Source organism: Schistocerca cancellata, chromosome 8, assembly GCF_023864275.1.
Source record: "Schistocerca cancellata isolate TAMUIC-IGC-003103 chromosome 8, iqSchCanc2.1, whole genome shotgun sequence".
In the NCBI taxonomy this organism is placed as follows: domain Eukaryota; kingdom Metazoa; phylum Arthropoda; class Insecta; order Orthoptera; family Acrididae; genus Schistocerca; species Schistocerca cancellata.
The window spans coordinates 556574055-556599743 of NC_064633.1; the positions used below are offsets into that span (position 1 = coordinate 556574055).

A 25689-nucleotide genomic window follows, 5' to 3' on the forward strand; every position below is an offset into this window, starting at 1 on the left:
AATATGATTTCACGTCACCCAAACAAATGTAGGATAATATCAACAGCGACATAAAATGGTATAAGCGGTGTAGGATTCATTATGGATATGGAAACAGAGCAAATGTGAGTTACAATGAATAGTTTCATGATACAACTTTTCTCGTCAGAAACGACAGCGTACCAAGGCCAACAACAATAGTCGAAGCATACATGCAGACGTCACAATCAGAAAGTATACAGAGCGTATGCTAAGGTATTAAATGGGTAACTCAGTATGTAAAAGGAGTTTAAAATCTAATCTTCACGGGAGGTTGGAAGCTGTAGTTTGGCAAGTAATAGAAGAATGAGTTAGGAAACAATGTGGACTTGGTCGTAGGAATGAGAGAGGAGAAAGACTCGTGGAGGTCTGAAACAAATTCAGCCAATAGTGGTAAATATACTGTTCAATGATCAGTACGGGTGGAGGTATAATTGGAAAATGACTGGAGACGTAGAAGGATAAAAACTGGATTACATGGTGGTTACACAAAGATCTGAAATCGGCTATTGGTTTCAAGGTGTACCACATTGGACTGCAAGTATTCCACCCAGGAACATATTTAGACTCAAATCTCAATTTCCTAATGTGTAGGTTGAAGCGTAAGAGAACTGTCAGGAAGAATCAGTGTTAGAATGAAACCATTAATATTCTTGAGTGACAGTGCAACGTGTGCCGACAAAGTGTTGTCTAATTTATGAGAACCAATGTGATTTATCAGTGACCTGAATGCAACTGAAGCAAGTCAAGCTGACTACCTGCAGACAGAGAAACACCGAGAGGGAGAGAAAAAAAAACCAGCGGTTACGCCTAGTCTTTCTGAACTTTGAGAAAGCTCTATGTGGCCATAATATTCCAGAATACTTAAGACACAGACAGCAAATATTCAGACAACCCATCCTTGAACGATGTTATACGCTGATGGTGTGTTGCCTGCCGACAGAAACTGTCAAGAGCTCTAAATTCGCATCCTGAGCAGAAAGAATCGTTTAAGCAATAATAACGTGAGATTAAACGTCAGGAAAACTATCTAGAACGTAGATCTCAGACTTGCAGCTACGTTATATGAAGGACTTATTTCAATGGTGGTACAAGTCCACTTTTGTTCATTTTGAGATACAGAGTCCTAAAGTTAAATGAGCGTTGAAAAATCTGCAGCTGAGATACCAGAAATATTCAAGCATACGGCTTCCTGCTAGAGATGAACCATTCTTTCTGTTTTTTTGGATCATTAATTTCAGAAGCATTATAGGCAGAAAAGTGGAGCTAATGGACTATTACCACTATTGAAATAAGCCCTTCATATATAAACCACTCAGCAAAGTTACACAGTTTAGATATCGTGGCGCCCTTATAACTTTAGATAGTGACACTTTCCCAGACATATGAGCACGAGTTAGAGCTACATGGCAGAATTGGTACCAAGTCGCTGGAGTGCTGTATAGTATGTAACTGGCCAATAATTTTGAGGGTAAAGTTTATTGATTCGCCATCCAATCTATACGGGTCATGTTGTTGGGAAGGCACAACAAAACAACAAGTGCGGCATAGAAATGAAACGAACATGATGCCTCGGGTGGAGAGGTAACAAGACTGGATCATATGAACAACTATCACGTAAGGGGACATGTGAGAGTGGCAGCAACCATCAACAAATTAAGAGAAACACGCCTCAAGTCGTGTAGGCACGTCACCAGATACATCTACATGGGAAAAAAATCATTTTATTACTATTTAGACAGAAATCAACCTTATTGCTGCCTCCCATAGTGAAGATTTTGGTGCGTATATGAAGACTGGGGCGAAGAATGGAAATTTTTACCAATACTGGGATTCAAACCCAGGTCTCCTTCTACTAGGCAAATGTGCTAATCACTACGCCACCCTGCCGCAGTGGCTTTGCACAACTGCACGGACTACCTTAGCATACCTCCCTACTCCATCCAAATTCCAATCCACACCTCAGTCCACTTGGTGAATGTGAATTCGGATTGAGGAGGGAGGCATGCTAGGTTAGTACGTGCAATTGTGCAAAGCCACTGTGCCAGGGTGGCGTAGTGGTTAGCCCATCTGCCTAATAGAAGAAGACCTGGGTTCGAATCCCAGGCATGGTACAAATTTTTCATTCGTCGCTTCAGTCTGCATACATACTTCGCAGATGTTTGAGACATGAAGAAAGCAAATGTGCTTCGCTAACAAAGAAGAAAAATAGGAGAGAAGAAGAAGAAGTGGTTAACTGTGAGATGATCATCACGACAAATTCCGTGTCTCGTTATCGAAAGCGTTGTACCGTTGTAATCGCTGGACTTTTGATGAGGTAGTAAATGTCGTTTGAGGCTAACAATGCAAATGATATTTTAGATTCTACACTGATCGTTGATCTCTGAAGGACAGAGAAGTGAACCAAACTCTGGTCCAGTTAACTTTGGAAATGCCCCTGGCATTCATTTTCTTATTTCTAACTGGAGGATTGACAGAAAATTCATCTTTTGAAAGGGTGGCGCTAAGAAGTCAAGAGGGCTAATCCAGAGTGGTACGCAAGTTGCGACACTGTGAAGCTTTGAGTGGGGTTCTAGCTCGACAGGTAAGAGCATTAATGGGACAGAGCGAGGGTTTGTGTTCGAATTTCAGTGTTGCAGTTTTAGTGCTTCAGGTAGTATCACGGACCCGTACACCTCACTGTTGTCTGAAAAATTCATATGAATACGGTTGAATGAACCACAGAAATATTTCTAACGACATTCCAGTATAAATTTCTGAGTGATATTGTTAGTTTCCACCAATACAAGATACAGAAACATGATCTTACTGTGGCTTCAGAGAGAGAAGTCTGAACTTTAGAAATTGACATTTCCTTGCATTCGAGACGTAGTGCGGTGGTCATATTAGCGAGTGTAGTGGAATACTGTTAGCAGCGTGCCTGAAATATAACTGACCCTAAAGAAAGAAAGAGTCCTATATACAGGGTGAACCAGAACTCCACCGACAAACTTTCAGACGTGGCAATGTGGACGAAAATGAGAATATAATGTATTGCAAACATAGACTCCAAAATTCATACCTTTAGAGCTATGAGTGCTTCTTCTTCTTTGGTACTGTGAAACACATCTCTTCTGCTTTAAGTTCCATATTTTGGGAATACGTAGCGAGGACCAAAACAAGAAAAAACGTGCAATAAACGGGGGCTCTAAAATGCATAGCTTAAGCGCTATGAGCACTTGTTCAGTGAACGAAGCGTATTTCATTGTAGGCAAGATGAGCAAGTGCTCACAGCTCTTAAGGTGTGCATTTTAGAATCCGGGTTTACTTGACGTTTTTGGTCCATACTACCACCTCTGAAAGTTTGTCGGTGGAGTTCTGGTTCACCCTGTACATTCCTTTAATAATGAATTCAGCTTCTTCCATGGAGTCAATGCAACAAACGGAAAATTTCGGTTTCGTAGAAGAAGATTAAGGATACAAATGCTAACGTGAGATTAGTAAAACTGTTGAAGAAAAAAATAGAAACATTTCAGGAGTGTAATAAAGAACAAACCGTTCGGATTTACATTTACCGCTAAAAAAGGAAACTAATCACCAAAATAGGATCTTCTGCCAGGGAATAAGACTGTGCAATGAATGACCTAAGTAGATTAGCAAGATATATGAAGCAGACTTGCTTTAAACAGACGTTAAAATATATCTCGCAATAAATGTATGTAATCTTAAAAACAATCGTATTAAATAAAATATAAACGACTGTCTAGTTTACAGTATTGATACAGAACTTTTTCATTTTTCTGAGCTAAGCATATCATTCATTAAGGAGAAATGCTGACTTATTTTCTGATAATGCGGAACGCGAGAATAGCTAAGCATTGATCTCACATGTTACTATCGTCAGTTATGAGTACGCGTGTAGTGTGTACAGTGTAGGTTTAATGGAGTGGAGCAGAAAATTAAGGACGTATCTTCTGAAACTGAAACGTACACATGTCCTACTTTTGCAGAAAATAAATTATTATTCTACTTTGTTTAGGAGTTTGTAAGTTTTCTAATTATTTCATCTTCTGAGTTTAAATGGATTCAACTACAATGCATCAAATTTAAAAGTATTACAAGGAATATGCGTGGAAAAATGTATGTAGAAAACGGTCTGGAGGGACTGGTTTGAAGGACGCGTGTAAAGACATTCGGAGGCACTGAACGTGAGACTCAATCCAAAAATTTTATGACTGGAGTAATGGAAAATTTACGAATACTTAAAAATGCTCATAGTACCCGTGCATTCAGCAGCAAAAGAGACACCTAGATAGAGAGACGACAGTTTCCTTCACTGATAACGAAAGAGTAAGCTGCGATATTTTCTTCCAAGTGAAATCTCAGAACTTTAGGCCATGAACTGTAAATGCCACCAAATGCCACATTACTGAGACCGTTGCCACTGAACGAGTTCAATAAAATTAAGCAGCTACCTAAAATTGTCATTGAAGTAGCCCTTTTTGAGCCCCGCTGATTTTTAAATGATGAATGATAAGTAACATTTAGTTGCTGATCAAACAAATGATATCCGCATGTTTTGAAATAAAAAAAATAATGAGAAAAGTGGAGTGATTACTGTGTATTTATTACAATATTTCTTATATTGGGATTGGTCTTCGCCAAGTAACATCGTGAGTCATCCTCCAAGTACATTCAGTTCCTAACCTTTTTTTTTTTTTCATTCCTACCAAAGTAGGAAATCTCCTTTCGCGTTGTAAATTGTGGGACATGAAAAAATAGTCTATAGGACTTTTATGTTGGTGGACGTTAGCCAGAAGCCTTTCACTGAAATGTTACGAGCTCTATCTATTTTCTGTGTCTGTCTTCCCAGAATCCAAGAAATTGTGTGTTGTCTTTAGCTTTCTCAATGAACAACTGTTTCTTTTTTTTTTTTTTGCTCTCGGGTTTCCGCCCATGTACAGCCGATTAAGAAACACGATATTTCGACAGCTATTATCTGAAGACGTCGGCAAGGTACGCTGTCGAAATATCGTGTTTCTTAAACGACTGCACCCGGCTGAACACCCGAGAGCGACACAAAGAAGAAACTGTAGCTACTGCGTATCGAATTTCTCTATTTGAAAATACTCCTTCTTTCACGAAGTGGAACCAGGTATTTCCTGACGATTTTCCACACCATGAAAGTAGTTGAAAAAGACTTTATTATGATAAGTCAAAAGTTATTTAACCTGTGAGTGAGCATTTTTCATTACTTGCTTCGATCATCGCGACCAGTACTGAAAATAAAGAACTGTCCACAACTTCAACCCTGCGTACTGAAGTTCCAATTGCTAAAGAAAACTGACAATATTACTCTTAATAAAGCGTCCTTGTACTCGAAGCTAAAGCGTAGTTATTTCTGCATGGCGTACCCGCCTGAAAAAAAAATTTGTTTTATTTCTACAGGGTCGGCGAGCAAAGAACCGAAGAACGAAACAATGGAAACAATAAGCGACAAGCGAGACGATAACTGGGTCAAACCCAGCTCATTGGCCTCGTGAATTTCATACGCCCTTGTACGGACCTTCATTTCACAGCTTGCGGCTTGCGCCAAGTTGTCATTCGCTGATGATCGTATTTGAAAATTTTAGTTAAGGATTAGTCACTTGTAAAGATTAGATTCTAACGAAACAGTTATAGCAATGATTATTTTTACTAAAATAATTTAGCCTAATAACTGGGCCATAATCAAATCCTTGTTATTTTTACTCCCCAACAAATATCATTTTAATCTCCCGCTTCCACCCCAAGGGTAATTTCCCCCTGCTTGAGAGCTACTGATTTAGAAATTTCTAATGCTATGTTTATTAATGTTGCTTAACAGTTCGAGGAGTGGCTAGCAAGACTTGAACGTACACTAGCTTCAGAAGAAATTCTGGAGTATACACTGCCAGAAAAACAAATTAGTAGCTCTGGAAACACGACATCGATTTTGATCCGATAATGGCGTATGTCACCTGGAGGATAGCAGATGTACTGACAATGCTTTCAACGTCGTCCGCTAACAGACAGCGTAGCAGTATAGCTACCAGAGTGCCATCTGTTTCTACCCTTTAACAGTGAATGGTCATAGCCAGAAGGTTCAGTATGATGCAGACGTGTGAAGCAAGCAGGTAACAACGCCACGGGGAGGCACTTGTGCTTCCTACAGCAAAAGCGAAGTTGAAAGGGGTAAGCTTGTGGCCTTCCGAGTGGAGGGATGGCCCTTTCGGAGAATTAGCACACAAGTTTCACGTGCATCGTCAACTGTGCAACGATGCTGCTATCATTGGTCACATGGCCCGTTTACCAGCTACTGGACGTCCACACACCCCTGCCAGGATCGTCGTATTGTAAGGGCGGCAGTGGAAGATCATACAGCTACCACACCACAGATACGAGGGCTTGTGAGCCCAGACATTTCAACACGAACTGTTGCGAAACGATTATTAGTAGTGGGAGTATGAGCACGCACACATCTAGCATGTCTTCTACGAGGTACATTCAAGTTCTAAGGCCTCCGATTTTTTTTCTCCAGACTGGAAAGAGATAGAAACATGCGCATTGTTTTAAAATGAGGCCGTGTTCATTGTCAATACGTCCCAGAGATGGCAGCACCGTTCGGCAGATGGAATTTTTCCGCCAGCAGCGAGAATGAGAACTGTTTTAAATACTTAAAATGGCGACGTTTTCCTTACTTGAACAGCGTGCAATCATTCGTTTTCTGAATTTGCGTGGTGTGAAACCAATTGAAATTCATCGACAGTTGAAGGAGACATGTGGTGATGGAGTTATGGATGTGTCGAAAGTGTGTTCGTAGGTGCGACAGTTTAATGAAGGCAGAACATCGTGTGACAACAAACCGAAACAACCTCCAGCTCGCACAAGCCGGTCTGACAACATGATCGAGAAAGTGGAGAGAATTGTTTTGGGGGATCGCCAAATGACTATTGAACAGATCGCTTCCAGAGTTGGCATTATTTGGGTTATGTGCACACAATCCTGCACGACGACCTGAAAATGCGAAAAGTGTCGTCCAGGTGGGTGCCACGAATGCTGACGGACGACCACATGGCTGCCCGTGTGGCATGTTGCCAAGCAATGTTGACGCGCAACGACAGCATGAATTGGACTTTCTTTTCGTCGGTTGTGACAATGGATGAGACGTGGATGCCATTTTTCAATCCAGAAACAAAGCGCCAGTCAGCTCAATGGAAGCACACAGATTCACCGCCACCAAAAAAATTTCGGGTAACCGCCAGTGCTGAAAAAAAGATGGTGTCCATGTTCTGGGACAGCGAGGGCGTAATCCTTACCCATTGCATTCCAAAGGGCACTACGGTAACAGGTGCATCCTACGAAAATGTTTTGAAGAACAAATTCCTTCCTGCACTGCAACAAAAACGTCCGGGAAGGGCTGCGCGTGTGCTTTTTCACCAAGATAACGCACCCGCACATCGAGCTAACGTTACGCAACAGTTTCTTCTTGATAACAACTTTGAAGTGATTCCTCATGCTCCCTACTCACCTGACCTGGCTCCTAGTGACTTTTGGCTTTTTCCAACAATGAAAGACACTCTGCGTGGCCGCACATTCACCAGCCGTGCTGCTATTGGCTCAGCGATTTTCCAGTGGTCAAAACAGACTCCTAAAGAAGCCTTCGCCGCTGCCATGGAATCATGGCGTCAGCGTTGTGAAAAATGTGTACGTCTGCAGAGCGATTACGTCGAGAAGTAACGCCAGTTTCATCCATTTCGGGTGAGTAGTTAATTAGAAAAAAATCGGAGGACTTAGAACTTGAATGCACCTCGTACTCACCCCACAGTATCACCGTACATGTCTCGACTGGTGCCGCCAGAGGATCACTTAGGAGATGGTATGATGCGCCGTGGTCTTTAGTGATGAAAACAGATTCTACCTGCTCGCAAGTGATGGCTGTTTGCATGTACGATGTAGACCTGGTGACCGATCTATCATTGGGTGCATTCGCCCAAGAAACACTGCCCCAACCACAGGACTGGTGGTTTGGGGTGTGATAAGCTGCAACTCCAGTTCTACATCTACATTTATAATACGCAAGCCACCCAACGGTGTGTGGCGGAGGGCACTTTACGTGCCACTGTCATTACCTCCCTTTCCTGTTCCAGTCGCGTTTGGTTCGCGGGAAGAACGACTGCCGGAAAGCCTCAGTGCGCGCTCGAATCTCTCTAATTTTACATTCGTGATCTCCTCGAGAGGTATAAGTAGGGGGAAGCTATATATTCGATACCTCATCCAGAAACGCACCCTCTCGAAACCTGGCGAGCAAGCTTCACCGCGATGCAGAGCGCCTCTCTTGCAGAGTCTGCCACTTGAGTTTGCTAAACATCTCCGTAACGCTATCACGCTTACCAAATAACCCTGTGACGAAACGCGCCGCTCTTCTTTGGATCTTCTCTATCTCCTCTGTCAACCCGACCTGGTACGGATCCCACACTGATGAGGAATACTCAAGTATAGGTCGAACGAGTGTTTTGTAAGCCACCTCCTTTGTTGATGGACTACATTTTCTAAGGACTCTCCCAATGAACCTCAACCTGGCACCCGCCTGACCAACAATTAATTTTATATGATCATTCCACTTAAAATCGTTCCGTAGGCATACTCCCAGATATTTTACAGAAGTAACTGCTACCAGCGTTTGTTCCGCTATCATATAATCGTACAATAAAGGATCCTTCTTTCTATGTATTCGCAATACATTACAGTTGTGTATGTAAAGGGTCAGTTGCACTCCCTGCACCAAGTGCCTATCCTCTGCAGATCTTCCTGCATTCCGCTGCAATTTTCTAATGCTGCAACTACTACAGCATCATCCGCGAAAAGCATCCGACACTATCTACTAGGTCATTTATATATACTGTGAAAAGCAATGGTCCCATAACACTCCCCTGTGGCACGCCAGAGGTTACTTTAACGTCTGTAGACGTCTCTCCATTGAGAACAACATGCTGTGTTCTGTTTGCTAAAAACTCTTCAATCGAGCCACACAGCTGGTCTGATATTCCGTAGGCTCTTACTTTGTTTATCAGGCGACAGTTCGGAACTGTATCGAACGCCTTCCGGAAGTCAAGGAAAATGGCATCTACCTGGGAGCCTGTATCTAATATTTTCTGGGTCTCATGAACAAATAAAGCGAGTTGGGTCTCACACGATCGCTGTTTCCGGAATCCATGTTGATTCCTACAGAGTAGATTCTGGGTTTCCAGAAATGACACGATACGCGATCAAAAAACATGCTCTAAAATTCTACAACAGATCGATGTCAGAGATATAGGTCTATAGTTTTGTGCATCTGCTCGACGACCCTTCTTGAAAACTGGGACTACCTGTGCTCTTTTCCAATCATTTGGAACCTTCCGTTCCTCTAGAGACTTGCGGTACACGGCTGTTAGAAGGGGGACAAGTTCTTTCACGCACTCTGTGTAGAATCGAATTGGTATCCCGTCAGGCCCAGTGGACTTTCCTCTGTTGACTGATTTCATGTCTCGCGTTTCTGGAGGAGACGCTAGTCAGACCTCGGAACATGCAAAATGTTGTTAGACCCATTCTTTTGCCGTTCTTTGCAACAGGAAGCTGATGTGTTGTTCCAACATGATAATGCTCACTCACACACAGCCCATGAAACTCATCGTGCTCTGCAAGACGCACAGCAATCTCCCTGGCGGGCACTATCTCCGGACTTGTTTCCAATCGAACACGTGTGGGATCTGATGGGACAAGAAGTGAGTCGTGCGAACCGCCAGTCAACAACTCTTACAGAACTGCGTGAACAGGAAGATCAGGTGCGGAATAACGTCTCCCGGTACAATATTCGCTATCTGTACCATCGACTGGATACCAGGGTCAGCGCCTGCTTTGCCGCCCTTGGAGGCTACACCACGTACTGATATGGGTGTTTCAGTGTCGGTGGATACTCCAGAACCACTTACGCTGTAGTTCTGCAAACTTAATTATTTCATACACTCCATGTTCACTGTAGCAACAATAAATATTGATTGAAATGGAAACCCCTACAAATGTGTCAAAAAGTTTTACGGCAATCGAAGATTTGTTCACCTGTCCATTAGAAAGCACGCTACACGTTGTGGCAGGCATGCAGAAGCAGTTGTTTTGGCGATCATAGTTGACAAGCCGGCCGCGGTGGTCTAGCGGTTCTGGCGCTGCAGTCCGGAACCGCGGGACTGCTACGGTCGCAGGTTCGAATACTGCCTCGGGCATGGGTGTGTGTGATGTCCTTAGGTTAGTTAGGTTTAAGTAGTTCTAAGTTCTAGGGGACTTATGACCTAAGATGTTGAGTCCCATAGTGCTCAGAGCCATTTGAACCATAGTTGACAAACAGACTGATTATGATAGCACTTTGTGTGTAACAGTGCTCAATGGACACGTTTTGATAAAACAGTCTATAATGGATGTAAGATTGTTTTGTAAGTTACTAGTCGCTATAAAGAGAGAACATTGCCTTGTGCTATTGGGTGCAAGGTCGGAAGAAGAATTTTCGCAGGTGGAGTGTCTAGGCAGCCTCTACACCGATCAGCTTGGGCAGACAGCAGAAAATTCATACTCGTCTGCATCCACAAAACTACTTATGGACAACTAACATCTACTTCGCACTGTAAACTGCGGCATTTATTATTTTTTGCATATCAAACCGACATTATAAAACCAAACGTGTAAAAAATTTGGACACAAATTATTTTCTAGTTCTGTGTTTTGGGGTGTTGCTCATGCTGTAATGTGTGTTGTACGAGGGTTACAACTTTAATAGTGGAAACTATTTGTTTACAGCTCGTACAAAATAGATATGTGTTTTAAAGTTTTACTGACCTACAAAGTAGTCACCAGCAATGTGTATAACCCGTTGCCAGCGATGTGGAAGTCTTAGGATACTCTTAGCAGTGCCAGTTGTGTTGACAGTTCGAGCAGTGCGGTCTATTGCCCGATGAATTTGTAGCTGTTCTAAGCGAATGTCGCCGGCCGCTGTGGCCGAGAGGTTCTAGGCACTTCAGTACGGAGCCGCGCTTCTGCTGCGGTCGCAGGTTCGAATCCTGCCTCGGGCATGGATTTGTGTGATGTCCTTAGGTTAAGTTAGGTTTAAGTAGTTCTAAGTCTAGGGCACTGATGACCACAGATGTTCAGTCCCATAGTGCTTAGAGCCATTTGAACCATAAGCGAATGCCGTGAAGTGTTTCCTTCAGTTTAGAAATCGAGTTGAACTCCCGAGGGTTTAAGTCAGGGGAGTGCAGTAGGTGGTATAGCACTTAGCAGTCCTATCAGTCAGACAAATCAGTAACAGCTTGCACTGTACGTGCTTGAGCATTGTCCTGCAAAATGATGGCCAGGTCCTGCAGAAAGTGTCACCACTTCTGTCTCTATGCTGTTCATGTTTGGGACGCAACCGACGACCAGCTTAGAGACAGAAGTGGTGACACTTTCTGCAGGACCTGGCCATCATTTTGCAGGACAGTGCTCAAGCACGTTCAGTGCAGGCTGATACTGATTTGTTTGACTGATGGGGCTGCAAAGTGTCTATACCAACTGCTGCACTCCCTTGACTTAAGCCCTCGTGAGTTGAACTCGATTTCTGAACTGAAGGAAACACTTCACGGCATTCGCTTCAGAACTGCTACAAATTCTTCGGGCAATAGACCACGCTGCTCGAACTGTCAACACAAGTGGCACTGCTAAAAGTGTCCTACGACTTCCACATCTCTGGCAACGGATTATACACAATGCTGGTGACTTGTTTGAAGTTCAGTAAAACTTTGAAAACACGTATCTATTTTGTATTAGCAGTAAATAAATAGTTGCCATTATTAATGTTCCACCCCTCGTACAATTGGGCTAAGTTTCATCACATAACATTTAGAGTAAATAGCTGTAGCTTTAATTACTGACAGTTTATTTAAAATTTAAACTTAAATATTTTTAGAGATCAGGTCCACCGTCCACAGGAACAGAGTTTTATCTTCTTCTCTCAAACTAAGCGACAAAACGAAATAAACACAAGACGGAGGAGAAATCAGTATCGCCAGTGCTTCGAGGGATAATCAACGCATGTTACAGAAATAGCTACATGTATAGAAATATTGCATGTCGGTGCAAAGGTAAGGTACAAAGATTCTTATCTGATTAGTTGATTTATTGATTGATAGATTCGGGGGAGGGGACCAAAGATCGAGGTCATCGGACCCATCGGAATAGGGAAGGATGGGGAAGGAAGTCGGCTGTGCCCTTTCAAAGGATCCATCCCGGCATTTGCCTGAAGTGATTTAGGGAAACCGCGGAAAACCTAAATCAGGATCGCCTGACTCGAGATTGAACCGTCGTCCTCCCGAATCCGCGTCCAATGTGCTAACCACTGCGTCACCTCGCTCGGTCGTGATTAGTTACTCACACATCCAACAGCATATAAACGATGCGTACAACAGTTTAATGCAGTTTTGCTACAAGACACGGTAATACACAGAAATTGGTATATCAAATTGCGCTAAGTCACCTTCAATTCGGTTTTCGGTCAATAGGAGATGCTACACAAAATCTTCCCAAACTTGTATCCCTCAGCTCACAGAGATAATGCACTTTTTTTATACACTGAAGCGCCAAAGAAACTGGTACAAGCGTGCGTATTCACAGATATGTAAACAGGCAGAATGCGGGGCTGCGGTCGGCGACGCCTATATAAGACGACAAGTGCCTGGCGCTGTTGTTAGATCGGTTACTGCTGCTTCAATGCCAGGTTACCAAGATTTAAGTGAGTTTGAACGTGGTGTTATAGCCGGCGCACGAGCGATGAGACAGAGCATCTCCGAGGTAGCGATGAAGTGGGGATTTTTCCGTACGACCATTTCACGAATGTACAAATTGCTGCCGATTTCAATGCTGAGCCATCAACAAGTGTCAGCGTGCGAACCATTCAACGAAACATCATCGATAAGGGCTATCGGGGCCGAAGGCCCACTCGTGTACCCTTGATGACTGCACGACACAAAGCCTTACGCCTCGCCTGGTCCCGTCAACACCGACATTGGACTGTTGATGACTGGAAACATGTTGCCTGGTCGGAAGAGTCTCGTTTCAAATTGTATCGAGCGGATGGACATGTACGCGTATGGAGACAACCTCATGAATCCATGGATCCTGCATGTCAGCAGGGGATTGTTCAAGCTGGTGGAGGCTCTGTAATGGTGTGGGGCGTGTGCAGTTGGAGTGATCCGTCTAGATAGACTATGACAGGTGACACGTACATCAGCATCCTGTCTGATACCTGCAACCATTCATGTTCACTGTGTACTCCGAAAAACTTGGGCAATACCAGCAGGACAATGCGACACCCCACACGTCCATAATTGCTACGGAGTGACTCTAGGAGCACCCTTCAGAGTTTAAACACTCGCGCTGTCCACCGAACTCCCCAGACATGAACATTATTGAGCATATCTGGAATGCCTTGCAACGTGCTGTTCAGAAGAAGTCTCCACCCCATCGTACTCTTACGGATTTATGGACAGCCCTGGAGGATTCATAGTGTCAGTTCCCTCCAGCACTACTTCAGACATTAGTGAGTCCATGCCACGTCGTGTTGCGGCACTTCCGCGTGCTCGCGGGACCCGTACATGATATTAAGCAGGTGTACCAGTTTCTGTGGCTCCTCAGTGTAGTAAAGTATGCTCTAGAAAATAAACCAAAAGTCTACTTGAAAAGAACCGAATTTTTTAAATACCTTATGATGAAATACGTATTTCGCTCTGCGTATGGTATCATGCAATAACATTCTCTTATATTTCGCTTCTGAAACGTGACTAAATTGTCATAAAATAACTTAAGTGGTAAGAAAAATGGTATAATTTCCAAATAAGGAGAGAAAGAAGACTAGTGTAGTAGCTGTAACTGATATCGACATTAGTTTCAGAACAAGTGGCTTGCCTATCTATGATGTTACAGCTGTCGCAAGACGTGATTGAGTGAGATGGGAAAGCAATGTGTTTGCATGAGGGGGACCTCAAAAAATATTTTACAGTTGCTGTTATTTTTGTAATTTTCCTTGGCTTTTTGGAACGGGTGTCAGTTCTCACGAGGCGCTGGTGCGGCAATCGTCAAAGCACGCAACACAAGTTAACGTGGCGTGAGAGAGAGCATATAGTTACAGATGTTTTAAATCTGTAGCACAGATCATTCGAGACATTACGTTTGGCCGAAATGTAGAGATGAATAGGTGGATTTTGTCTATAAGAAAATGGATGATCTCGTCAGATCAAGCATAGTTTTAGAAGGGGCTGTTAATGAAATTTTCATGATCATTAATAAACGGTTTCTAGGCAACCCTTTGTCACTAAACTTCAACAAGATACACTTCACGCAGTTCAGAACTGAGTAGGTTCACGCACAGTGTAGACAACCAAAACTCTATGCGTAAAACAATGACAACAATTTTAAAAGACTTTTGGAGGTTAGGTCCTCCTTAAGCAAAAATGACAGCAACTAGGTGGAAGAGGTTGACAGTTGGACTATTATATTCTTGGGATTACTGCTTGATAATAAAGTGACATAGAAGAAACGTACTCCATAAGTACAGAAACGCCTAACCAAATCTTTATTTGCAATCTGGATGTTTGCAAACATTGCTGATTTCACGGTAATGAATGCGAAACGCGTATGGCACAAAACTGTGTTTAATTCAGTGGTACGTAGATGGACCCAAATTAAAAATACCGCAATATTATAGGCAGCTGAGAACGACAGGTCTACAAAAGTTGAAAATAGGTGATTCCCTTTCATGATGTCATATTTTTGGGTAACTCATCAAGCCAAGTTAATGCTTTTCAAGACATGAAGTACACTACTGGCCATTAAAATTTCTACACCACGAAGATGACGTGCTACAGACGCGAAATTTAACCGACAAGAAGAAGATGCTGTGATATGCAAATGCTTAGCATTTCAGAGCATTCACACAAGGTTGGCGCCGGTGGCGACACGTACGACGTGCTGACATGAGGAAAGTTTCCAACCGATTTCTCATACACAAACAGCAGTTGACCGGCGTTGCCTGGTGAAACGTTGTTATGATGCCTCGAGTAAGGAGGAGAAATGAGTACCATCACGTTTCCGACTTTTATAAAGGTCGGCTTGTAGTCTATCGCGATTGCGGTTTATCGTATCGCGACATAGCTGCTCGCGTTGGTCGAGATCCAATGACTGTTGGCAGAATATGGAATCGGTGGGTTCAGGAGGGTAATACGGAACGCCGTGCTGGATACCAACGGCCTCATATAACTAGCAGTCGACATGACAGGCATCTTATCCGCATGGCTGTGACGGATCGTGCAGCCACGTCTCAATCTCTGAGTCAACAGATGTGGACATTAGCAAGACAACAACCATCTGCACGAACAGTTCGACGCCGTTTGCAGCAGCATGGACTATCAGCTCGGAGACCATGGCTGTGGTTACCCTTGACGCTGCATCATAGACAGGAGCGCCTGCGATGGTGTACTCAACGACGAACCTGAGTGCACGAATGGCAAAACGTGATTTTTTCGGATCAATCCAGTTTCTGTTTACAGCAACATGATGGTCGCATCCGTGTTTGGCGACATCGCGGTGAACGCACATTGGAAGCGTGTATTCGTCATCGCCATACTGGCGTATCACCCTGCGTGATGGTATGGGGTGCCATTGGTTAAACGACTCGGTCACCTCTTGTCTTCATTGACAGAACTTTGAACAGTGGACGCTACATTTCAGATGTGTTACGACCCGTGGCTCTACCCTTCATTCGATCCCTGCGAAACCCTACATTTCAGATGGATAATGCGCGACCGCATGTTGCAAGTCCTGTACGGGCCTTTCTGGATACAGAAAATGTTCGACTGCTGCCCTGACCAGCACATTCTCCAGATCTCTCAGCAATTGAAAACGTCTGGTCAATGGTGGCCGGGCATCTGTCTCGTCACAATACGCCAGTCACTACTCTTGCTGAACTGTGGTATCGCGTTGAAACTGCATGGGCAGCTGTACCTATACACGCCATCCAAGCTCTGTTTAACTCAATGCCCAGGCGTATGAAAGCCGTTATTACGGCCAGAGGTCGTTGTTCTGGGTACTGATTTCTCAGGATCTGTGCACCCAAATTGCGTGAAAACGTTATCACATGTCAGTCTAATACAATATATTTGTCCAATGAATACCCGTTTATCATCTACATTTATTCTTGGTGTAGCAATTTTAATGGCCAGTAGTGTAGTGTTAAGTATTATTTTTGGATGAATTCAAAACGCTTCCCAGCATATCTGTTCCTTACTTAAATTTGTCATAAATAATAGACTAATTTTCTCTCCAACGGATCATTTCGTGGAATCAGTGTCAGAAATACGAATAATCAACATGAAGATTCAAAGTCACACAGTTTGATCGAGGAATGTATTCATTATTATGGTATACATATTTTCAAAAAGTTGCCAACGATCAAATAAAATTTGCCTACTAAATGAAGAACAGCTCAAGGCGTAATAGATTTGTCGGTGACTGACTCTTTGTACTTTAGTGGTGAATTTATTTGTAGAAGCAATTGATTTACATGATTTTAGTGACAGAAAATAATGTGAATGTGACGTCTAATTTGACTCCTACACTTTTTCAGTGCAGTAATGCGATTTGTGTAACTATGTGTTGTACTCTGCTTTCTGTTAGATGACGTTAATCAATCATAAAATAAAATTTATATTTTACACTATTTTTGATGAAGTTTGTTTCAGATATTCAATTTATTCCACTTCATTGAGAAGTATTTTACTTACTGCCTGTTAGCGTAACAATTCTTTTGTAAATACGTATTACGTGTTTTTTAATTTTATGAGTAGTTCTATTGTGTCTGTGGAGAAGTCTGCTCCGTTCTTCAGTGGGTGGCGCCATTGCGTTGTGAAGTCTTCGTTTCTCGTTATTCAATTGGTTTTCTTAGGTTTGGAGTATGATTTTTACGAACAGGAGCTTGCTTGTTGTTATCAGCTCGTTTTGGTCATTTTCAACGCTAACCAATATGGAATGTCAAGTAGAGAGAAATAAACGTTTCCATACACTTCACTCTTCGAGTTTAGTCGAGAATCTACAGCTGCGGAACTCTCAAGAAGAATTTGTGTTGTATACAGAAGGGAAGCATTAAGCTGAGAGGACAGCAGAGGAGTTGGTTTCTCGACTTGTGTAGCGAACCATGTTCTCCACAATAATCCTCGCCTAACAACACGGGAATTAGCACAAATTGTGGAATGCGACCACACAACAATTTTGTGTCATTTGGATTTATTTGGTGAGGTGCAAAAACTGGATGCGTGGGTACCACACGTATTAAGCGACACCAACAAAAATCATCTACTAAGCAAATGTTCGTCTTTGCTTGTCCGTTACCGTCCAGCTTGTCGTGGGCAGAGGCCATTCCTTGGGATTTATGTTCCGGATGACGAGAAATGATTCCTTAAATAAGTAGAAATAATCCTTCAAGGCATCGAAAAAAGCAACAAGCCGTGCGAAGGATTGTGCGCATCCTCAAAAAATTCGTGTTCTGCGTTTGGTGGAACTAAACTGGCGTTCTTAATCATTAATTGCTACCAAGAAATGAAACGATGAAAGGCGCTGCGTATACAGAACAGCTAAGGTGACTCTCTGTTACTACTGAAAACAAAATCCCTGGTAAACCTGTGTTTTACTTCACAATAATGTACGCCCGCAGACGCCCAGAATCACCGCTGATGCGGAGCACTATTTCACATGCCAAATTCACCAGACTCAGCCCCTTGTGTTTATACTCTTTCCCAGTCTCTTTCCAACAACATTCAGGTGCAAGTGTTGTAAGGTTTCTAGGCCATTTTTGGCGTTCAATGAAAGTGATTAGAGCTCTATTTTCATTCAGTGTATCTACGCTCCTGGAAATTGAAATAAGAACACCGTGAATTCATTGTCCCAGGAAGGGGAAACTTTATTGACACATTCCTGGGGTCAGATACATCACATAATCACACTGACAGAACCACAGGCACATAGACACAGGCAACAGAGCATGCACAATGTCGGCACTAGTACAGTGTAGATCCACCTTTCGCAGCAATGCAGGCTGCTATTCTCCCATGGAGACGATCGTAGAGATTCTGGATGTAGTCCTGTGGAACGGCTTGCCATGCCATTTCCACCTGGCGCCTCAGTTGGACCAGCGTTCGTGCTGGACGTGCAGACCGCGTGAGACGACGCTTCATCCAGTCCCAAACATGCTCCATGGGGGACAGATCCGGAGATCTTGCTGGCCAGGGTAGTTGACTTACACCTTCTAGAGCACGTTGGATGGCACGGGATACATGCGGACGTGCATTGTCCTGTTGGAACAGCAAGTTCCCTTGCCGGTCTAGGAATGGTAGAACGATGGGTTCGATGACGGTTTGGATGTACCGTGCACTATTCAGTGTCCCCTCGACGATCACCAGTGGTGTACGGCCAGTGTAGGAGATCGCTCCCCACACCATGATGCCGGGTGTTGGCCCTGTGTGCCTCGGTCGTATGCAGTCCTGATTGTGGCGCTCACCTGCACGGCTCCAAACACGCATACGACCATCATTGGCACCAAGGCAGAAGCGACTCTCATCGCTGAAGACGACACGTCTCCATTCGTCCCTCCATTCACGCCTGTCGCGACACCACTGGAGGCGGGCTGCACGATGTTGGGGCGTGAGCGGAAGACGGCCTAACGGTGTGCGGGACCGTAGCCCAGCTTCATGGAGACGGTTGCGAATGGTCCTCGCCGATACCCCAGGAGCAACAGTGTCCCTAATTTGCTGGGAAGTGGCGGTGCGTCCCCGACGGCACTGCGTAGGATCCTACGGTCTTGGCGTGCATCCGTGCGTCGCTGCGGTCCGGTCCCAGGTCGATGGGCACGTGCACCTTCCGCCGACCACTGGCGACAACATCGATGTACTGTGGAAACCTCACGCCCCACGTGTTGAGCAATTCGGCGGTACGTCCACCCGGCCTCCCGCATGCCCACTATACGCCCTCGCTCAAAGTCCGTCAATTGCACATACGGTTCACGTCCACGCTGTCGCGGCATGCTACCAGTGTTAAAGACTGCGATGGAGCTCCGTATGCCACGGCAAACTAGCTGACACTGACGGCGGCGATGCACAAATGCTGCGCAGCTAGCGCCATTCGACGGCCAACACGGCGGTTCCTGGTGTGTCCGCTGTGCCGTGCGTGTGATCATTGCTTGTACAGCCCTCTCGCAGTGTCCGGAGCAAGTATGGTGGGTCTGACACACCGGTGTCAATGTGTTCTTTTTTCCATTTCCAGGAGTGTATTATGGGACTTAACTGCTAAGGTCATCTGTCCCTAAGCTTACACACTACTTAACCTAAATTATCCTAAGGACAAACACACACACACCCATGCCCGAGAGAAGACTCGAACCTCCGCCGGGACCAGCCGCACAGTCCATGACTGCAGCGCCCAAGACCGCTCGGCTAATCCCGCGCGGCCTCACGTTTGTACACTGCTTTTCAGACGAAGTCTTCACTAGTGAATATGTTACGCTGCAGAGGTTCCGAGTATAAGCAATGTGATCTCTGGTTGTCAGTAGCATTGTCGTTGCTAGCAACATTCAGACCAAGTAAGTGATGGAGTCGGGTGCTCTTCATGCTACTGAGCGGTCTGAAAACTGCTATCAGAGCACATGCATATATATACTGAGGATGTTGAATTTCGGAATGTGACTTGGTAAAGACTGATCTGAGAAGAAGTTTTTCAGGTAATGTTGTGGCCGCATTGCTTGATCGCGCGTAAATCATAAGAATTTGAGAATGCCAAACACTGAACAGTTCTCTCTTTATTCGTTCTGGTCAGTTAGTTTAATTTTCGAGATGTAATTAAGCAAAATTATCTGTTTACACTGTTTGGACTCAGATTTAGAAATTCACCACTCCTCTACCATTTCAGTAACTAAGCTCATGGCGGAGTAATGTATTTTTCTTGTTGCTGTTGTGTTGTTGTGGTCTTTAGTTCAGAGACTGGTTTAATGCAGCTCTCCATGCTACTCTATGCTGTGCAAGCCTCTACATCTCCGAGTAACTACTGTAACTTACATCCTTCTGAATGTGCTTAGTGTATTCATCTCTTGGTCTCCCTCTACGATTTTTATCCTCCGCTCTGCCCTCCAATACTAAATTGGTGATCCCGTGATATCTCAGAACGTGTCCTATCAACAGATCCCTCTTCTAGTCAAGTTGTGCCACAAATTCGTCTTCTCCCCAATTCCATATAGCACCTCCTCATTTATTACGTGATACACCCATCGAATCTTCAGTATTCTTCTGCAGCACAACATTTCGAAAGCTTCTATTCTGTTTCTATCTAAACTTTATCGTCCAAGTTCCACTTCCATTCAAGGCTACACTGTAGACAAATACCTTCAGAAACGACTTCCTAACACTTAAATATATATTCGATGTTAATAAATTTCTGTTCTTCAGAAATTCTTTTCTTGCCATGGCCGGTCTACATTTTATATCCCCTCTACTTCAGCCATCATCTGTTATTTTGCTGCCCAAATAGCAAAACTCAGATATCCCGTCTGCTAATCTAATTCCCGAAGGATCACTTGATTTAATTCGACTACATTCCATTATCTTTGTTTCGATTTTGTTGATGTTCATCTTATATTCTCCTTTCAAGACACTGTCCATTTCGTTGAACTGCTCTTCCAGGTCCCTGACTGTCTCTGACAGAATTACAATGTCGTCAGCAAACCTCAAAGTTTTTATTTCTTCTCCATGGATTTTGATTCCTACTCCGAATTTTTCTTTTGTTTCCTTTACTGCTTCCTCAATATACAGATTGATTACATTGGGCATAGGCTACAACCCTTCTCACTCCCTTCTCAATCGCTGCTTCCCTTTCGTGCCACTCGACTCTTATAACTACCATCTGGTTTCTGTAGAAATTGTAAATAGTCTTTCACTCCCTGTATTTTACCCCTGCCACCTTCAGAATTTGAAAGAGAGTATTCCAGTCAACATTGTCAAGAGCTTTTTCTAAGTCTAGAAATGCTAGAAACGTAGGTTTGCCTTTCCTTAACCTATCTTCTAAAATAAGTTATAGGGTCAGTTTTACCTGGCGTGTTCCAACATTTCTACGAATCAAAACTGATCTTCCCCGAGTTCGGCTTCTACCAGTTTTCCCATTCGTCTGTATAGAATTCGTGTTAGTATTTTACAACCGTGACTTATTAAACTGATAGTTCGGTAGTGTTCACATCTGTCAACACCTGCTTTCTTTGGTATTGGAATTATTATATTCTTCTTGAAGTCTGAGGGTATTTCCCCTGTCTCGTACATCTTGCTCGCCAAATGGAAAGGTTCTGTCATGGCTGGCTCACACAAGACTATCAGTAGTTCTAGTGAAATGTTGTCTAGTCTCGGGGTCTTGTTTCGGCTTAGGTCTTTCAGTGCTCTGTCAAATTCTTCACGCAGTATCATATCTCCCATTTCATCCACATCTACTTCGTCTTCCATCTGAGCTCTTGATATTCATATACGTGGTTCTCTTTTCTCCAAAGGTCTCTTTAATTTTCCTGTAGGCAGTATCTATCTTATATATAAGAAACTATCAGCCCGATTGCGGTAATGAAACCAACCTTTACCTAGGTTTCAGCCCAAGTAATTGAGCCTTCTTCAGAAGATATACATGAGGTATATCCTCTGAAGAAGGCTCAATTGCTTGGGCTGAAACCTAGGTAAAGGTATATCCTCTGATGAAGGCTCAATTAATTGGGCTGAAACCTAGATAAAGGTTGGTTTCATTACCGCAATCGAGGCTGATAGTTTCTTATATATTAGATTATCACGATTGCTGACCGTGCTGCTATGTTGAAAATACAAAAAAAAGTATCTATCTTACCCTAGTGACATATACTTCTACATCTTTACATTCGTCCTCTAGCCATCCCTGCTTAGCCAATTTGCACTTCCTGTCGATCTCATTTTTGAGACGTTTGTATTCCTTTTCGCCTGCTTCATTTACTGCATTTTTATATTTTCTCCTCTCATCAATTAAATTCAATATCTCTTCTGTTACCCACGGATTTCTACTAGCCCTCGTCTTTTTACCTACTTGATCCTCTGCTGCCTTCACTATTTCATCTCTCAAAGTTACCCATTCTTCTTCTACTGTATTTCTTTCTCCTGTTCTTGTCAGTCGTTCCCTAACGCTCTCCCTTAATCTCTCTACACCCTCTGGTTTTTTCAGTTTATTCACGTCCCACCTCCTTAAATACCTACATTTTTGCAGTTTCTTCAATTTTAATCTACAGTTCATAACCAATAAACTGTGGTCGGAGTCCACATCTGCCCCTGGAAATGTCTTACAGTTTAAAACCTGGTTCCTAAAGCTCTGTCTTACCCTTATATAACCTATTTGAAACCATCCAGTGCCTCCAGGTCTCTTCCATGTATCCAACCTTCTTTCATGATTCTTAAACCAAGTATTAGCTATGATTAAGTTGTGCTCTGTGCAGAATTGTACCAAGCGGCTTCTTCTTTGATTCCTTACCCCCAGTCCATATTCACCTACTACTTTTCTTTCTCTTCCTTTTCCTACCATCGAATTCCTGTCCCGCATGACTATTAAATTTTCGTCTCCTTTAACAATCTGAATAATTTCTTTTATCGCATCATACATCTTCATCTTCTGCGGAACTAATTGGCATATAAACTTGCACTACTGGTCCAGACGTGGGCTTCGTGTCTATCTTGGTTACAATAATGCGTTAAATATGCTGTTCGTAGAAGCTTATCCGGGCTCCTATTTTTTTATTCATTATTAAACCTACTCCTGCATTACTCTCATTTGATTTTGTATTTATAACCATGTATTCACCTGGCCATTAGTCTTGTTCCTCCCGCTACCGAACTTCACAAATTCCTATTATATCTAACTTTGTTCTATCGATTTCTCTTTCTAAATTTTCTAACTTACCTGCCCAATTAAGGGATCTAAATTCCGCGCTCCGATCCGTAGAATGCCAGTTTTGTTTCACCTGAGTAGTCTCCGCCGAGATATCCGAATGGGGGACTATTTTACCTCAGAAATGTTTTACCCAAGAGGACTCCATCATCATTTAACCATACAGTAGAGCTGCATGCCCCCGGGAAAGATTACGGCTGTAGTTTCCCCTTGCTTTCAGCCGATCACAGTACCAGCACAGCAAGGCCGTTTTGATTGATGATACAAGGCCAGATCAGTCAATCATCCAGACTGTTGCCCCTGCAACTACTGAAAAGGCTGATGTCCCTCTTCAGCAACCACACGTTTGTCTGACCTCTCAACAGACACCCCTGCTTTGTGGTTGCACCTACGGTATCGCTGAGGCATGCAAGCGTCCCCACCTACGGCAAGCTCCATCATTCATGGGGGGGGGTTTGTAATTGATTTTTATACAGATGATGACAACTGTTAAGGTATCAGAGGTTCAATGCAGTTTTTAAGTGTCAGTATCTTTTAAATCATCCAGTAAACTGAATGTTCTTCACTGTCTCTTCACGAAAGTTTCATTTTCTAATAATAGTGTCACCGTGTTTAATTGAGCGGCACACAGTTGCACAAAAGTAAATCTAAAGCTAAATGTGCTTAGCATAGTTGCATGTCATTGCATTGCACTCCGCAAGGCTTTCTTTGTCTTTAGATGGTTTGTTGCTGCGCTGTATTTTTAATGTTGACCACTTTCAAGCAGTAACGAGTTTCTGTTGCCAGAGGTAAGCTATGAAGATTTACTTTACAATCAGGACAATAATGTCATTTACAGTTAAGCTTTCCTTTTGAAAATTAATATCAGGCTCAGTTTAGGTGAAGATCAGTTCTGAGTTCATTTATTATGCAGCCAGACTTAATCTTACAGTGGAGTGTTGTATTTGCGTGTGCGTCATCTAGTGTTTGGAATTTTATTTAGTCAGTTGTCAGTTTGCACACGTAAATTCACAGAGCATTTCTGGAAAAGCATTTTGGTTATTTATTGTTTCAAAATCCGATTTGCAATTTTGTGTAAAATTTTTTTCTTTAGGCTTTGAGTGTTGAAACTGCAAGTCGTGTACTGAGACGTCACGCATTGTAGCACTGTTCACATCACTACGCAATACTAAATTTCACTGGACAACTTATTTGATGTACAGTTTTATGTTTTCTAACCACTTGCATTTTGCAGGATTACAACAAAAACACACGCAAAGTCAAAAACTAGCAAACCAATTCAGTTCAACTTTTAGGTCACAAAATCAAAAAAAGTTTCTGTAAACCAATTACAAAGTTTCGTGATGAAGCTTCTCTTAGAAACTGGCTAGAAGACCTCTTCAACTCGAAACCACAACAATTACACAGATGAAGCGCAGAACTCCTACCTCAACGCTAGCAGGCGGTCATTGACGAAGATGGAGATCACATCAATAAGTAGTGTATCAGTCTCGTTATTGTGTGTTGTAATGTAATGCAGTCCATATTAAGGGGCTCCGGAAAGGCTCAAAATCATGAAAAGTTCAATTTTTACTTTTTTGCGTTTTCTGAATCTGCAGACTATTACCTTTTAATAGATATATAATTTATTCAATTCCGAAGACTACAACTATTTTTAAATTTTTTTTTTTGAAATGTGTTCTACATGGGCGTGACCCACTGTGGCGCTGTTAAACTGCTGTCAAATGGTGTTATTATTAACGTCCGTGTTCATCAGATACATTTTAGTGATGTGAGATAAAGTATGTGTTGTGGCTAACCTGTGATGGTTCAATATATATCGCGACTGAAAGCTTCGTACAAAAAACAAAAACTCAGTGATGGTAAAGGGTTGGATGGGAAGGGAAGGTTAACTGACAGCGTAATTGACAAAATACAGAACTATTATGGAATGGCTATTAGACAAAATACACAGTGTCGACGAAATGAAGAAGGCTGTTTGGGCTCTTTTTTTTTCGTACTTCTTCAACCGATGAAAATCCCCAACATAACTTGTGTCCCAAAGAAGAAGAGAGTTGGTGTAAATATAACAAAGGATTGCTAACTGGTGAAGTGTACACTCATAAGCATAGTCTGCCTCATGCAATAATGGAGGTGATAAAACCTATTTTCAGAGACTTAGCAGCACCTGAACTGTTGAAAAAGTGTATTCACGGAAAAACTCAAAACCCCAATGAAAGTGTAAATAGTGTTATATGGTCGAGAATCCCCAAGACTGTATTTGTTGGAATAGAAACACTTCACTTTGGTGTGTATGATGCTGTTACGACTTTCAATGATGGCAACATTGTAAGGTGCAAGGTATTTAGAAATATGGGAATGAGATAGGTTCTAACATGGTACGAGCGATGCTTGCTTTAGACATGAACGCCTTCGGGCTGCAGACAGGGCTGTAAAGAGTCTAGAAATACAAGCAAGAGTAAACAGGAGGAGGAACAAGAGGAAGCTGGAGGAGGAGTTTGCAGAGGATGAAGATAATCCATCCTATGGACCTGGAATGCACTAAACAGTTAATCCAATCTTTGTCGCTCGATTCCCAAAACTTTTATTTTCTCATACTAATTTTTTTTTTTTCTAAGGATCTTCCAAACATATTTG

The 25689-nt window shown here is 42.9% G+C and overlaps 1 protein-coding gene across 1 annotated transcript in view; it reads right to left on the reverse strand.

The window, feature by feature from the left end:
* The window catches only part of LOC126095686 (head-specific guanylate cyclase-like), a 230754-nt gene that overhangs the window by 204131 nt on the left and 934 nt on the right, over nucleotides 1-25689 (reverse strand). The gene's annotated exons all lie outside the window — the stretch shown is intronic.